At 39.8% G+C, this 17,361-nt stretch overlaps 1 protein-coding gene across 1 annotated transcript in view; it reads right to left on the bottom strand.

Annotated features, from left to right (window-relative positions):
• Nucleotides 1–17,361, bottom strand: part of RXFP2 (relaxin family peptide receptor 2) — a 101,058-nt gene that overhangs the window by 47,252 nt on the left and 36,445 nt on the right. The gene's annotated exons all lie outside the window — the stretch shown is intronic.

Below are 17,361 nucleotides of genomic sequence, written 5' to 3'. Positions count from 1 at the left end.
TGATATTATCGTTCATATTTTGGAATTAGGGAAGTTGCATACTTTGCCTGTAGTGGTTCATCTAGGAAGTGACACAGAGTGGGGTTGAATCATCCCTCTAACCCCACAGGCATACCCTTTGCCATTGTACTACGAGGCGATCGATCAATTCAGGAACCTGCATTTCAAGGAGCATAAATCAGGTCTAGATAGAAATAATCTTCTGGTGCAGGGTACGTAAGAGAAGACCAATGAGAGTTGAATAACTGCTGAGCTGAATAAGAAACTAAAGAAAGGAAATATAACTGACATTTTACAAAATTATTATATCTATGAATAGGATGACCAAAACAATTCTAGCAATTTAGATGTAAGAGATATTCTTTCCATTTTGAGAGAAAACTTTTCAGAAAATAAAGAGACATGTTCATAAGTTGGGTAATAAAATTACGAAAGTCAAGGATGTTTCAAAAAGGAGTTCTGGCCAGGTGCAGTGGCTCGTGCCTGTAATCCCAGCACTTTGGGAGGCTGAGGTAGGAAAATCACTTGAGGCCAGGAGTTTGTGACCAGCCTGGCCAGCATGGTGAAACTCCGTCTTTACTAAAGGACAGAAATTAGTCAGGCATGGTGGCACATGCCTGTAGTCCTAGTTACTCAGGAGGCTGCGGCAGAAGAATCACTTGAACCTGAGGGGCAGAGGTTGCAGTGAGCCAGGATGGCACCATTGCACTCCAGCCTGGGTGACAGAGCTTGACTCCGTCTCAAAAAAAAAAAAAAAAAAAATTTTGGAACTTCACAGAAATTTATTTAAGGAGAGTGTAGACACAGGAATGGCTATAGGTCATTGTGACTCATTGAAGGGATAAAGGGATGTGGGCATAGTGCTCCTAACCACGCCACTGAAGGCTGGCATCATGACCATGAATTTCCTTGTGCGGATGTGGGAGGTGATATTTTTAACATAGCAGAGGAATAAGGAGCAAACTTTGAGGAACAGCATCTACTCTGTGCTGGGGATTTCCTAGTTACTTGATTTCATGTTAATGGCAACTGTGTACAGTTAGCATGATCCCCAAATAAAGATGAGGAAATGACTGAGAACACGAAGGCACATCTACTTTGGTTCTTGGGAAAATGCCCTTGTGAGGCCTGAGCCCTCCGCGCAAATGCTGCCTTGCAGAGAGATGTCCTCCCCTGAGCCCCCACAGGAGACTCTCCTAAAGGAGGTAGAACCTACTGCTGTCATTACCATGTAATGTCATTTGTTAAAGGGTAGGAGTGGAGTTTAGGCACTAAAGCTACGTCTAAATTACAAATGCACATGAACCTTTAGTGATGTCATTAGGGAGGATGAATAGATTATCTGAGCTTGAATCGTTTAGTTCTGATGACCCTGGAGATCCAGCAGGCACTGAAAAGCAGAGCCTCTGGCCTTCTCCGGGGCAGCTGTGTGTGTGGGTGCACACCCTCAGATGTTGCCATGGCCACAACATTGGGGTCTTTTCTGACTGAGGAGGAAGACTCAGAGCATGGCTTTGGGATGCTTTTCTGCTCATTGGTGTTTTGTTCTTACAAAAGCAAAAATTATTTTCTCTGCTATTGCTGCAGTAGTGGATGAAAGATTTACTATCGGCAACTAGGCGTAAGACCAGTCAAGTCTGTGACTATTTTAGGAAGGCTTCTCTGCTGCATGGCACTGGGTTTGGCTTGTTAAGCCTGTTCATGCAGGGAGAGGCATACTGAGTCATAGATTTAAAAATCCCTTAACTTCTTGCTTGTAAAAATTTCTGTAGGAGGCAGATTTATAAAAACGGGTAGTCCTCCTGTGTTTGGAACATGAACGACAGAGAGAGAGAGAGAGAGAGAGAGAGAGAGAGTCAATATATCTTTGTATGGTAGCTCAGAAAATTTTTAAGGCAGTAATTTACAGTTAGAAACATTTTATTTATTTATTTTTTGAGACGGAGTCTCACTCTGTCGCCCAGGCTGGAGGGCAGTGGGGCCATCTTGGCTCTCTGCAACCTCCGCCTCCTGGGTTCAAACAATTTTCCTGTTGCAGCCTCCAAAGTAGCTGGGATTACAGGCACACAGCACCACACCCGATATTTTTTTGTATTTTTTAAAAATAGAGATGGGGTTTCACCGCGTTGCCCAGGCTGGTCGCGAACTCCTGAGCTTAGGCAGTCTGCCCACCTCAGCCTCCCAAAGTGCTGGGATTACAGGCATGAGCCACTGCTCCCAGCCTAGAAAGGTATTTTATATCACAATCCAGCATACACCTGTGATTTATATCACAATCCACACCCACACTCCAGACACACACCTGCACCCCCACACTCACTCTCATACCCACACACACTAGCACATATCCACGCATACTCATGCCCACACCCACACCCACATCCACATAATGAAAACAACATTTCCTGAAATACCATTTTTTTAAAGCTATGTGGGATGACCTCTGATCATTGCTATTCTATTCAGTTGGGAAGGGATCACAAGCCTCCAAGTTAATTTCATGATCCCCTAATGGGATGTGACCCACTATTTAAACACATTCGTTAGTGATAATGCACTCCGGAGACACTCAGACCTGGATTCGTATCCTGTCTGCCACTCACTAGCTGTGCCACCTCGAGCAGGCTATTTAACCTCTTTAAATCTTTGTTTCCCCTCCCTGAGTCCATGTGTTCTCATTGTTCAACACCAGCCTATGAGTGAGAACATGCGGTGTTTGGTTTTCTGTTCTTGTGTCAGTTTGCTGGCAGTTGGGAGGTGGGGGCTAGGGGAGGGACAGCCGGTGGTAGGAAGGGTGGGGAGAGATAACACGGGGAGAAATGCTGGATATAGTATGCACCTATGCAACAACCCTGCATGACCTGCGCGTGCACCCCAGAACCTAAAGTAAAATTTAAAAAAAAAATCTTTGTTTCCTCGAATTTAAAGTGGAATTAATGACAGCATCTCCCTTGTGGGTGTGTTTTGGGGAATAGACAAGCTGATGCTTATGAAGTGCGGACAGCGCCTGGTCCATGGTAACACTGGGTTAATGTCAGCACACAGGCAATTTCCACACCAGGTAAGACAATAGAATGTTAAGAAGGAAGCTCTGTAAAATGGAAGCTTCCTGTGCCATCACATTTCATGATTTTTCGTGTGATTTCTTTGGAAGAAATAAAAGGGACTAAAACAAAAGCTTCCCCTACTTCTTTATGTTACTCCGTCTTGAAAGCGGTATCACATGCATGATTTGTTGTATTTCAAATTTCTTTTGAAAGCTGAAGGAGAACTGTAAATGATAAATAACCAAGGAAAATGTCCATACAACCTCCTAACAATATTTTCTTAATGTTTAGAAGAAGCGATTAAGCATTCGGTTAGAGTATTTTGAAATGGAAAGGTAAGGCAGTGTGAGTAGGATCTTTTGAAGGTGGCACGTGGTGTTTCCTTTCAGGGTTTATCATGAAAATAACTGAGGGTTTTTTTTTTTTTTCTTTCTGCTTGAGACAGAGTCTTGCTCCGTCTCCCTGGCTGGAGTACAGTGGCGCAATCTCAGCTCACTGCAACCTCCGCCTCCCATGTTCAAGCAGTTCTCCTGTCTCATCCCCCGCAGTAGCTGGGACTACAGAAGCATGCCACCACGCTCAGCTAATTTTTGTATTTTTAGTAGAGATGGGGTTTCATCATATTGGTCATTTGATCCACCTGCTTTGGCCTCCCAAAGTGCTGGGATTGCAGGCATGAGCCACCTCACCCGGCTGACTGTGAGTTCTTTGAGGGCTGGACCTAACTAAATGCCCATCTCACATATGCAGACCATCTAGGAGGCAGGGACAAATAAGCAATCAACTGTCATAAATAAAAGGAATCAAGATGGGTTCCTTTTCCCTAGGAAAAACAAATTGAGTCGCATCTAGCAGGTGTGGATAAAAAAGGGGTGGAAGAGACTGAACATGTATGAATAGAACCCGTCAACTACATTTCTCATAATTCCCTATTTTCCACCCCAGAGTGGCATCTTCCTGAAGACATTTCAAAGCACAAATTTTATGTAGAAGGAAAATAAATGAATACAGTCTATTCCCCACCCTCCTCTCTCTGCGGCCTATATCTCTGTTGTCTAACTTAGTACTTACTTGGTACTCAATAATTTTTTAAATGAACATGTGAATTAATGAGTCATTTAGAAATAAAAGAAAAGAATAGAAGGAGAGCGCTTTTCGAAATTTAACCTTCCCAAAGCGGCAGATTTCGGCTGTTGTTCTGATGAGAAAATACTGTTTAGTCTTTCATGCACTTCATTTATCATTCTGCTCTGTCATTATACAAATTAAATAATAATTAAGAACCCCTGCTGTACTTGGTACGTAGTGAAAAAAGAATTGCTAACTGTCTGTAGAATGTGTATTCTGTTGTGTTTTCTTCCTGCCATCTGTGAAAGTAGAAAGAAACAGTTTTGATTGAAGGTTGGGGAGTCTGAAAATGGAGGATGTCTGCATCCCCCCAATGCTGATGGCTTCTTCAGTGGTTTCCATGGGACCCCTGCCAAACACACAGCTGAGGGGAGCCTCGAACATATGAAAGAGAATTGCTCAGTCATCACTCTTCTTCTGTCTTCTGGTCAATATTCTGGATGTGTCTGTGCCAAGAGGTTTTAAAATGAAGTTTGGATGGCTTTTTAAAGCTATCTGGACTGCTTCCCAAGGCTATTTTTTGCTGCCTATCGACACTCTCTGGGTTATTGGGAAACAGCAGGTGAGAATCATATTTCAGGTCCTCAGTTTCAGAATTGATGGAGATATACAAGTCCCCTTTGCTTTCTCTATTTCTCTGCCAATGCTAGTCCTACATACAGCTGAAGAAAGCCTGTATCCTCTCAGCCAGATGTTCTGGCTGTAACACCAGGGACGATGGCTCCAGGAGGAGCACAGAGGGTACAGGCCAAGGAGGAGTGCATCACCCTTAATGGTGTTCAACCCAAGTCAGACCACATGGCCACCGAGGAAGGCAATGGAGCTGCAGAGGGGCTATGGAAATTACTGATGAAGTCTGTGCTATCTGCTCTAAAGAGCCTACTAACTGCAGCACCAGAGGAAACATTCATTTAGCATCCAGAAAGTGTTAACTTAGTGCCTACTATGTGCTGCATTTTGTTGTCAGTCAGCAAGGCAGACAGCATCCATTCCTACCTCAGGGGCTGGGATCTCGGAGGCGGGCAGCAGCAGCACCATCCCTGGCAGCTCCACTGAGAAGCCAAGGAGAAGCAGCTCCATCAGCTGAGTGCACCTGCCCGGAGCACCCCCCACTTCTGTGAAGAGTAAATTTTACTAAAAGTCCCCCTTTGCGGGGTGGATGATTTGTTGTTTGAAGAAAGCTAGGGAATTCTGTCTTCAAAGGCTTTTATGTTAAGGTAGGCAAAGAGAAATTGGCCTTTTGGAGGTTGTCATTGTTTTTTAAACTTGGCAATCCTACCCTTTTATGCAACTGTTTGGTCCTCCCTGCCTGGTTGGTGTATCTTGGCCACATTCATCATTATATTCAGAATTTTGATCCAGTTTCATTCACACATATTTACCCCACCTCCTTTCCATTTCAGAGATTCCTGTCCTAACAGAATTTCTCCCCACCTCTATTTTCTGTCATTTTGTTCTGGGACAAACCACCAATTCATGCTGCTGAAATTCCCTCAGGACGCTACTCACAGGTATTCTTTTTGGCGGGGAGCAGAAAATATTACTCCTCTCCCTTTTCAGATGACTCCCTGATGTTTGAAAGACAGATTTGGGGAAATGATGCCTAACATCATGGAACAGAGTGTAGGCTCAATACATTTTGATTTATATTGAAAAAAAAAAAAAAAGAATTTCAAACTGCCAACATCATGCTTAACAGGGATGGATGTCAGCCCCACATCCTCCTTGCCTGGGTGCCTTTATGTGGGTCACGAACAGAATACTGTGGCCCTTGTGGGTTATAAGTGATTTCAGAGAATAAGGAGGACTTCTCTTCCAAAAGTATTATTTCTGCTGACTGGTAAACTGCCAAAACTCCAACTTTAGAGATGCATTCTTTTAGGTTAAAATCTTATCTTTTAGTATGTAAAATTCATCTTGTTCTGCGTGAGTTGAGAGACTACCTTCTTCCTAAAGCCTGGCTGAGAGCAGTGAATGGAGAGAATGGGTAGTGTGGTGGGTGAAGGCGAGAAGACCATGGAAAAGATGGAAAGGGGGATTGTGAAGGAGACAGGTGAGAGGAAGCCCGATGGGAACTTGGTTTGGGAAATGTGGAGAGAAGGTGGTACCTTGGTTCCTTTGCCTCTCTCTGTCTTTTAATTCCTCTCAGAGGCATTAAATGCTATGACACATGGAACTTCCACGGCCATTCTTCCTCTTAGTGGGAATTGTCCCAGATTCTGTTCCTATCCACTTATGAATGTACCTGCATCCCAAGCTGCAGTGTGTGTTTGGGCAGGACCCACCTCATGCAAGTGTGGGTACTGTCAACATAGGCTGCTCTTGCTGAGTGTATGGAAACTGCACAGGACTAGACCAAGGCCCTGGATGCTTCTTTTGTGTTGCACAAAGAATGGAAGTCTCTTTTCCTTCCCTTAGTAAAGCCTTCCATCTATGTTCTGTATTCCACTCGACCTCACTTTCTCAGGCATTCATTGCATTCATTGTTTCCTTTCTTTCCTATATTATATGCGTATTTTTTGACATGGATTTTCACTCTTGATGCCCAGGCTGGAGTGCAATGGCGTGATCTCGGCTCACTGCAACCTCCACCTCCTGGGTTCAAGTGATTCTTCTGCCTCAGCCTCCCAAGTAGCTGGAATTACATGTGTGTGCCACCGCGCCTGGCTCATGTTTTCTTGTATTTTTAGTAGGGATGATGTTTCACCATGTCAGGTAGGCTGGTCTTGAACTCCTGACCTCAAGTGATCCACCCACCTCGGCCTCCCAAAGTGCTGGGATTATAGGCGTGAGCCACTGCTCCGGGCTATTTTCAATATCTTTGTCTCTCCATTGTACAGCTCCCATCTTCAAAACAAATAAACCGGTCAACCAACCCAAATCCTGTTATATTTGCCTGCCTGTAAATCTGAGATATACTCTCCTCCCCTTCACGATTAAATTTCTCAGAAGAACCATACAAGTAAGTCAGTGTCTCTACTTCCTTATCACACTTTTGTTCTTAAATCCACAGCTTCCATCTTGACCTTGCTGCTCCACTGACATTCTTATCACCAGAATCTCTATTGTCCTTTTTGACACTAAATCCAATGGCTCTTTTATAGTCCTCGTCTTGCTTGGTGTCCTGCATTTGACACATCCAACCTTGGTCACCAGGTTAAGCTTTTTTCCCTCCATATTTTCTAAAGATTCCTTTTCTTCCTCTTTATCTCCTTAATTCATTGGCTCTGTTTACTTTGTCAGTACACTGAGGTTTCTAGACTTTTGCATTTCTTAGACCAAATAAATTCAATTAAAGAATTTAGAGAAGCTTGCCAAAAGTTACTGATGTTTTAGTTTGTAAAATAAGGATGGTTTAAAAACCCTGAGTTACCACACATTTTAACATTGATTTATTAGAAAAGTAGTATTTTATTGTTAAAAATTAGAACGTATTTACAGAAGAAAAGACAATCTTTTCAAAGGAATACGTTTGGCTTTATGAAAAATTTATTCCTTTGAAAAGACTGTCTTTCATCTAATTCATGCTGATGAGATGGTGAAACTTTCATTACTGACAGCAATAGTCAGGAACAGTGTTTGGAACTACGTGTGAGAAAACGGAATCTGGAAATGCAACCAGAATTCTTTAGGGAGGTTAGCCCTCTGTTCTGTAACCCACAAATATTTTCTCGCAGTTTGTCACTTGTCTTTTACTCTGCTTATGAGAGGCTCCAGAGGTGGAACTACCAGATCCTGACGTTAAAATAACTATGAAAGGCTGGGTGCAGTGGCTTATGCCTGTAATCCTAGCACTTTGGGAGGCCGAGGTGGATGGATAACTAGGTCAAGACATCGAGACCATCCTGGCCACCAGGATGAAACCCTGTCTCTACTAAAAATACAAAAATTAACTGGGCATGGTGGCACACACCTGTAGTCCCAGCTACTTGGGAGCCTGAGGCAGGAGAATTACTTAAGCCCAGGAGGCAGAAATTGCAGTGAGCCGAGATAGTGCCAGGGCACTCCAGCCTGGCAACAGAGTGAGACTGTCTCAAGAAACAAAACAAAGCAAACAAACAAACTACACAAACTAAAAATAGAAAGTAATTTACTTGATTTAATTAAGCGTAGTTATCTATAAGACCCCACAGCATGTGAGTGAGTTTTTGAAGGCTTTCCCTTTGAGACTGGGAAGAGGACAATGATGTCCACTATTACTATGTCTATTTGTTATTGTTTTGGAGGGCTTAGCCAGTGGAGTTAAGCAAGGAAAGTAAATTAATGGTATATATATTGGAAGAGAAGACGTAACACAGTGATTTAATATATAATTTGGTGTGACTATTAAAAGACATAAAACAGTGATTTAATAAATAATATGGTATGAATATTAAAATCCAAAATAATAAATTAGTAGTATTGGTGAGTTTTGCAAAGTTTCTGTAAAGTCAATTATATTTTTAAATATTAGCAACAATTAGACAATGAAATGTTTTTTAAAAACACACCTTTTACTATAGCATGAACAGGGTCATGTATTTAGGAATAAATGTAACAAAAATGGGCAAGCCATTTACGTAAAGTATATACTATTAGAGAAAGACATTAAAACCTAAATAAGTGGAAGACAATATTTTAAAGATGTTCATTCTTTCCCCAAATCAATCTATAGAATCAAAGCAATCTGAACAAAAATCCTGAGAGTATGTGTGTAGGAATGGATAAGTTGATTCTCAAAGGCAGCATGTGGAAATGCAAAAGAACAGGAAGAGCCAAGCCAACATTGAAGAAGGAGAACAAGGAGAGAGGACTCATTATCAGTATGGCAAGACTTATTATAGTGGTACAATAGTTCAGACAGCGTCATGTCAGTACAAAGATTGAAAAATAGACCAATGGAACAGAATAGAAAGTTTGGAAAAAGCCAGACACACATGTAATCACTTGTACCACAGAGCAGTGAGGATGGTCAATTCCAGGTAGAATAGATTGAAATATGAAATGTGAAACAATATAATTTCTAGTAGATAACATAAGAGAAAATTTTTTATGATTGTGAGGTAGATGTATTAAGGAGAATACAAAGAAGAAAACTCAAACAAAAACACAAATCATAAAGGAAAAGATAACTAAATTAGATGATATAATAAGAATGTATTTTTAAAAAGTCATCATTAAGAGAGAGTAAAAGCAAGCTGAAGAGTAGAAGATATTTGCAAAGTGTCTGTAATTAGCAAACGTATAGACGTCCTACTAATCAATAAAGAAAAAATGAACAGTAAATAGAAAAATGGGCAAGAGACTTGAATAGGTACTGAACAAAAGGATATTTGAATGACAAAAAACATCTGAAAGGGTATTAAATCTAATTCATAATCAGGGAAATGCAAATTAAAACCACAATAAATATCACTAAGATTACTAGCATGGGTATAATTTTTTTTAAAAGCCCAGCAATACACTATTTGGTGAGGATGTAAAATCATGCAAATTCTCATACACTGGTGGGAGTGTTAATTGGAACAGCTGCTTTGGAAAACAGTTTGTCATTATCTAAGTTTGAAGTTGTGTAAACCCTATGAGTCAGTAGATTTACTTCTAGGTAAATGCCCATAGAAATTCATGCACATGTGCACCAAGAGATTCATGTAAGAATATTCACAGAAGCATTATTCATAATAGCCCCAAGCTAGAAACAATCCAAGGATCTTTGAAAAATAAAATGGATGAAAACTTGTGGAATATTCCTCAATGACATGCTATATAATCTTGAAAATGAACAAATCCGAAGTGATTTCAGATCAAGCAGGGCCAGTGAACAGTTCTCCTTCAGTTTTACAATTATCTTGTATTCAGTTAGGAAAACATTCCTGGCAGCCCTGACTTTTAAGATAATTAAGATGCTAAGATTGTAGCATGTGGTATTCTGTGTATCTAAACTGAAATTACATTTTAGATACATTTCCTATTTCTTTGATATTCATCTCAGAAATTATTTTTGTAAAAACTTTACTGAGACCTTCCCAAACCACTCCTCAGTACAATCTTACCTTTTCTTCTACACAAACCATCTTGCACATACCTCTATGTAATATTTATAGCATGTCATTATTATTGTATTAGGCTGGTGCAAAAATAAATTACAGTTTTTGCCATTAAAAGTAAGGGAATTTATTTTATTAATTTTGATTCTCTCAATGGCTAGAAAAGTTTTCAGTTCTTAGTATATAGCAGCTGCCTCAAAAATTGTTGTCTAAACTTAACATTTTCAGGAATAGCAATGCTGTTTCTGTAAGTGAGCCACATAGACCTAAAGCTACATATGTGGGAGTGGAGAGCACATGAGCACTTCAGTGATAATCCACGTCAGAAGCTCAGGCCAAACTTGGGCGTACATCTGCTGCCTATGACATCAATGTAGGTTGAGTGCATATAATAGCTTTATGCTCCTTTTCTTTTTTTCGTTTATCTTACACCAATGGTTCAGTTTTTTAAGTGAAAAACTTGCTTGGCACTGTCTTCTGGTTTTTTTTTTTTTTAGCCATCTTCTATGGAAGAGGAGCAGTGGCAAAGGGCCTCTCCTAATTTTTCAGCTGTAATCTATATAGGCTGGGGCAAGGCAGCCCATATAATTTTGAGAATCGGGTCATAGCACAGGTAATTTTCTCATCCTTTATTCTTTTCAAGACTTGCAATTCACAGGTAAAGTGAACAAAAATAACAGCATTTGCCCAAGCCTGTGCTTTTAGGGAGGGCAACTTATTTTTCAAGTAGTTAATTTTAACTTTAGTTATTACAGTAAGAATGGTGTTTTAAAGTGGGAAACAGGAAACAGCCAAAAAGGAAATGGCTTCAAATAAGGGAACAGAGTTTTCCCGTAACACTCAGTGTAGATTATTATCCTTTCCTACGAATAAGAAAGTTTACATGGAGACTATCATCTCACCCGCAGACTGAATTTGAGGCTTTTACGGGCATATTTTATAGTGACTCTCAAGGCAGAATGAAAGAGAATCCGTATCTGCCACATTTCTTATACACCATGGGTTTAATGGAAGGAAATTAGGAGTAGAAATGTCTACAGCAATAGATGTACTATTTTTAGACTATGGGGTTGAAACAGAATGTCCCAGACAAGGTGTGAATCAGAGGAAAAGAGAGAGGCCTATCTAATTAATGTCTACTGGCTGAGCTATAATCGAGTAAAAATTGGATAATGAAAGCCAAGTGACGAATAAGAAGTAGAATCTGGCTCCAAATCAGAAGAGATTCTTCCTTAGCCATTTGTGTTATGGGTTTATTAATTTCTCTTAAAGGCAGGAGTGGTAATTAACATCAAGACTGCTCTATAGGTAAACTAGCATATTAATTACAGTTTTTGAATTATACTATTTGTTAAGAAACTTTATATTGATAATTAGACAATGTAGATTCAGCCATTCCCTTACCAGATACTTAATTTGTTTTTATTGTCCTCACATTTAAAACACCATTTCAAGTAGAAGTAATGTGTTAAATAATCCAAGTGAATCCAATGAGCAATCCTGGTACACACAAAGAATATAACAAAAATTAGCATCTCAAAGAAAAGAAAGCCCATGTATATTTTGAGCAGTTTTTCCAGGGGTATGATCTATGGAATAGGTTTATCAGAACCACCTGGCTGCTTCCTAAATGTCCAGACCCCACGGCCCACCATAGACCTATTGAATCCTCAGGGGCGGAAGTTCTGGAATCTTTGACATCATGACAAGTGGTTCTTGGAAACTAGATAATTATGTAAGTATTGTGGATGAAGCAGAGAGATTATTTGGTATGCCAAAAGCCAAACACTAGCCCATGTCAAGGCTATGACTTGAACATGGGTTTGCTGACCCCAAATCCAGCATCCTTGTTGCTCTCCTAACCTGTTAATGTTTGTATGGCACTTTACTTCATGATTCCAAATCTCTGTTGTGTATGCTCACCCACGTCTACTCTTTGAAAATGCCCAATCTGAAAGACAAAAGCTACCTTCTTTGCTAAACTTCTGGATCAAGGTCATCCATTGTGAGAAAACTCTGAATATGTTTTCACACCATACTCTTCCATAGACACAGAAAAAATTGATATTATATTTTTTTATTAAAACATTTAGGTTATAGGAGAGAAAGCTCTCCATAGAACATGAATTCAGAAAAAGCCACTTGTTCTGCAGGGAGGTGGGACTGGAGAAGCAATCAGAGCTGAGTCCAATGCCAGTTTGAGAAAGGGGCTTAGTGCAGCCCAACTGGCAGAGGCTGGGATCTCCTGAAGCCAAGGACTGGGACTGAACCCCTGACAATGCATAGGGCATGGTATAACTGACCACCAAGAATGTGATTTAAATAATGCTTCTTGCCCATGGCCAACAGGGAAAGGAGTGGTAATACCTCTGTAAATGGGTATGAGATTTGGAACTGGATCACCCACAGGCACAAACCCTACGATGTGACAGTTTAGATCTGAACATTCCCTGGGTTATATGGAAGTACTTTTTGGGACTACTTTGGGGAGCTGTGTGCAGGAGAAACATTCTTCCAACTTTACAAAAATGTCCAGGGCTCCAAAAAATGGAGAATTCATCCCTGGGAAATTAGGAGATGATAGAACTTTTTTTTTTTTTTGAGGCAGAGTCTTGCTCTGCTGTCCAGGCTGGAGTACAGTGGCGTGATCTCAGCTCACTGCAACCTCCTCCTCCCAGGTTCAAGTGATTCTCCTGCCTCAGCCTCCCGAATAGCTGGGATTATAGGCGCCTGCCACCACATTAGGCTAATTTTTGTGTTTTTAGTAGAGATGGGGTTTCATTGTGTTGGCCAGGCTGGTCTCGAATTCCTGACTTCAAGTGATTCACCTGCTTTGGCCTCCCGAAGTGCTGCGATTACAGGCTTTTTTTTTTTTTTTTTTTTTTTGAGATGGAGTCTCACTCTCTTGCCCAGCTGGAGTGCATCCGGGGGGGAGTGCAGTGGCACAATCTTGACTCACTGCAATCTCCACCTTGTGGGTTCAAGCAATTCTCCTACCTCAGCCTCCCAAGTAGCTGGGACTATGGGCATGCACCACCATGCTTGGCTAATTTTTTGTATTTTTAGTAGGGACAGGGTTTCACCATGTTGGCTAGGCTGGTCTCGAATTCCTGACCTCAGGTGATCTGCCCACTTCAACCTCCCAAAGTGCTGGGATTACAGGTGTGAGCCACTGCGCCCAGCCGATAGAGCTTTAAAGACTAGTTTAAACGCTGCATGATTAAATTTCTCAAAGAAGTAATGGAAGGAAGATATCATAAAATAAGAATGAAAGTTTATGAAACCCAAACAGACAGCTTTAAACACAGCGGGAGTGATTGGAATAAATCATATAGTCACTGAAAAAAAAACCTAGTGATTGAATAGAAAATAAACTAGAATCAGAGAAAAGGAGAATTAGTTAAAATTATATTTCCTTTATCAGATACATTCTATTAACACTGAATTTCCTTGGGCAAATTAAAAACCCATTATACCACTCAAGAATAATATGGCATAGAACAGTTGGTGATCTGAAGAGGAGGATGGCTAATAGAGATCTGTACCATCATAGCAGAAACCCTTTGGAGAGATGTGATGCAGAATTTATAATATTATTTTAATTTTAGAAAGTTAATGCACATGCTATAAGCTATGTAACATTTCCTACAGGCCTGGGGCAAAATTCTGTAACCAACCACATGAACATTTTTCTATAGCACAATGTATGAAATTTTACAATAGTTGCATAAAGAGTTTTAAATAGCTCCTGGCCAATTCTGACCAGATTTTGTAGGCAAAGGTGATCAGCTCAGTTTTCTGAGCTTTCTGCATTTCAGAATTGTAGACAAATTATGGCACCTAGATAAAGACAGCATGCCAGTATTGAAGTAATACAGAAATGCAATACTCATTTGGTGCTGTTTGGGCATGTATTCTAGAAAGCAACAGACATGGTGACCACTGGCCAGGTCAGGAGACTGTGGTGATAGAGACAAATAATAGAAAGAAGGCAAGGGCCAAAAAAGGGAGACAAAGAAGATCCAGGAAGCCCCTGGGGAGGGAGCTCGGCAAAGACAGGAGGCAATCAGAAACAGGAATACTTGAGGAAGGGGGCAAATCGAGGGACAGATGTCCTCCAAAGTGGAAATGAAAAGGCAGATGTGACCAGTCAGGATGGAGCAGGTGTGAGTTACGGAGAATGGGATGTAGCCAGGACAAAGGCTTAGCTGGAGCTGATGCGAACTCAGAGCAAGAGAGTGGAAGAGCAGATTCAAGGAGAGCAGAGGGGAGATTTCAGAGATGAGAACACCAGGAAGACAAGGATGGGGTTAGGAGAGTGAGACAGAAATGGAGGGAAGACAGGCTGGGAGAGCAGCTGAGACAGATGCCTGCAAAGGCGAGGAGGAGAGGAGGATAAAGAACGGTGGGAAGAGAAAGCACAAAAAGAGAGACAGCAGGAAGGGTATGGGCAAGAAGAAGGGAGAGACTTGAACAGGAGCAAAGGGGCCAGAGTCAGAACAGTGGGAAGGGGAAGGATAGGAAAGGAGAACTTTATCAATCACATTGAACATATTGTAAAGGCTTTTTACTTTGTAATAAAGTTAAATTTTTCAATCACAATTCTTACTTTTTTTTTAAGTTTGGAGACGGAGTCTCGTTCTGTCTGTCGCCTAGGCTGGAGTACAGTGGCACAGTCTCGGCTCACTGCAACCTCTGCCTCCCAGGTTCAAGCGATCTTCCTGCCTCACCCTCCCAGGTAGCTAGGACCATAGGTGTGCACCACCCTACCTGTCTAATTTTTTTGTATTAGTAGAGATGGGATTTCACCATGGTTCCCAGGCTGATCTCGAACTTTTGACCTCAAGTGATTCACTCGCCTCCCAAAGTGCTGGGATTACAGGTGTGCACCACAGCATGCCCTCAATCTCAATTCTTTTCGTATCCTAAAACACTCAAAAATCGGTTTATCACATGACTGTTGAATTAGCTGTTTTATTTTGGCTTTGGGGCACTTTTCTGATAACAACATTGACTTTCAATGTGAACTTAATTTTTAAAAATACATACAAAACACCTGGAAGTACAGGTGAGCAACGCCTATGAGAGGCTTGTTTTTTGTTTTTAGATAATTAGACCTCTAATTCCACTACTACTTCACATGTAAAACAAGCACACTTATTTTACATAATGAATGTAAAGTCATATATTTACCAAATAACTAAACCAAGCTGTTCTGGGCTCTTAAATAGATAAGTATTCCTAAAAATTCAGTGCAGTTTTTGTAGCATAACTATTTACACAGAATCATTCTTTGTTAATTGAATTTTATTTGGGTTACTATAATCCAGAATAAAAATGTGCCATTTTTTTTTTTTTTTTTTAACATCAACCTATTAGAAAGCAGCATCCCAATTTTGCCTTTAAAATTGACATGGCGGGCAATTTTGTCACTTCAAGTGAGAGGCCTTAAAACTCTTTGATTACATCTGGTCATATTTATTCACAGTAAGATGAACACACGAGTAAGCATCTGTTGTGAGATGTATTTAGCTGGTGTCTTCAGAGATAACACATCTCTAAAGGTTTTAACTCCCATGTTCCCGATCTTTTTCCTCCTCCCTCACAGTGGGTTCCTTTCAGCCAGCAAGCAGGTCAGTCTTCGGGATGACTGGCTTGAAATGTAATTGATTTTCACAACTATCCACAGCATGAATGTAAAGGTGTGAAATTAAAATTCAGATGAAAAAGCTTGTCTCAAGTCAGAGTGACATCCCTAATAAAGGCCCATCCCAGGCGTGTCTTGAGCCTGGCCATTAGGGGGCAGTCAAACACTGCTTCCTTCAAAACACTGCTCAGGTCGAGTTTTGGATAACTGCGTATTTTGGAGGTTAAGTAAATTACTTGAGTAAGTAGCAATTGGTAGTTACCAAGTAGCAGCTTCAATACTTCATGCTTCTAATTTCCTACATAAGCCCCTGTTTTTGATTTGTAATATTTTCCCTAATTTGTCCATTAAGAAATGTTTTTTTAAAAAGTGGTTTGAAGCTGGTTAACAGAGATACAGTGAATAAATTAATGATAAAATACACGTAATAGTAATAAGATATGTTATGTGTAGTTATCTATTACTGCCTGTAGCTTAAGGCAGTCAATATCACTCATTCTTTAGGCACTCCAGAGTGATAATGGTCAGAGGAGAAAAGACAACCATATAATTTCTAATTTTCTATTGTGTTTAGATCTGGCCTAAGAGTCTATCACAAATATTATATAAATTAAAAAGACAACCTTTAGTCTTAGTCAATTCTAAATGAGCTTTCTTTGGTTACTATGAAAAGCCTTACCATTTTAATTGTCCACAATTTTATTGTAAAAAGAAATAAGTTTTACTAATTATATAGCAAATCCTATTATTTTTGTAAGTAGGAGTAAGATGTCAAAGCATTGATTAATGTGTCTTGCTTTGAAAATAAATCATTTTAAACATAAAGGTTTAAATTAGCAGTCAAAAGTAATATAAAATTAGAAAATAAAACTTTCCAGAGAATTATAATTAATCCGTAAATATGTATTAAGTTGGTACTAGGAGTTTGAAATATGGCATTTACTTAGAAATAAAATCAAACAAAAATTATCTAATTGAATTTTTGTTTTAGTTTAAAGGATGCCTTTACACATGGTAAATCACAAATGTTATTTTGGTAATAGATGTTTTTCATCTCATAAAAGGTTTAAGCAAAATCAGTTAAATGCATTATCATGAGTAAAGGCAAAAGTATAGTAAAACTGGTTAACTATGGTTACAGTCCTACATATTAAATAATTTTTTAAGGGTACACATGATCTCTATGACATGTCTTAAATCTAAGAAACTACTTTGTAGCTGTATATTCTTAAAATCATATAAAATTGAATATTCAAATGTGGATAGAACATGAATTTCTAAAGTAGGACCTTAAATGAAAGAAATACACCGCCTGCTACAACTGTATTGCATGCATGATGAGTTCATATACTGTTTCCCCGTAGTCGATACTTAGCTTTTCATGTAAGAGATATTAAAATATAAACTAAAAGTCATGCTAGGTGTATGGAGATATATATTTTTAAATACCTGAAGGAAAGTTTTAGTGTTATTTTAAATTCAAAATAAAATTGAGATATTTTAAGTCTTTTAA

Source organism: Sapajus apella, unplaced genomic scaffold, assembly GCF_009761245.1.
Source record: "Sapajus apella isolate SASKATOON/1434 unplaced genomic scaffold, GSC_monkey_1.0 scaffold32, whole genome shotgun sequence".
In the NCBI taxonomy this organism is placed as follows: Eukaryota; Metazoa; Chordata; class Mammalia; order Primates; family Cebidae; genus Sapajus; species Sapajus apella.
The sequence above is the reverse complement of the archived record's forward strand: the minus strand, read 5'-3'. Positions and strand labels throughout refer to the sequence as shown.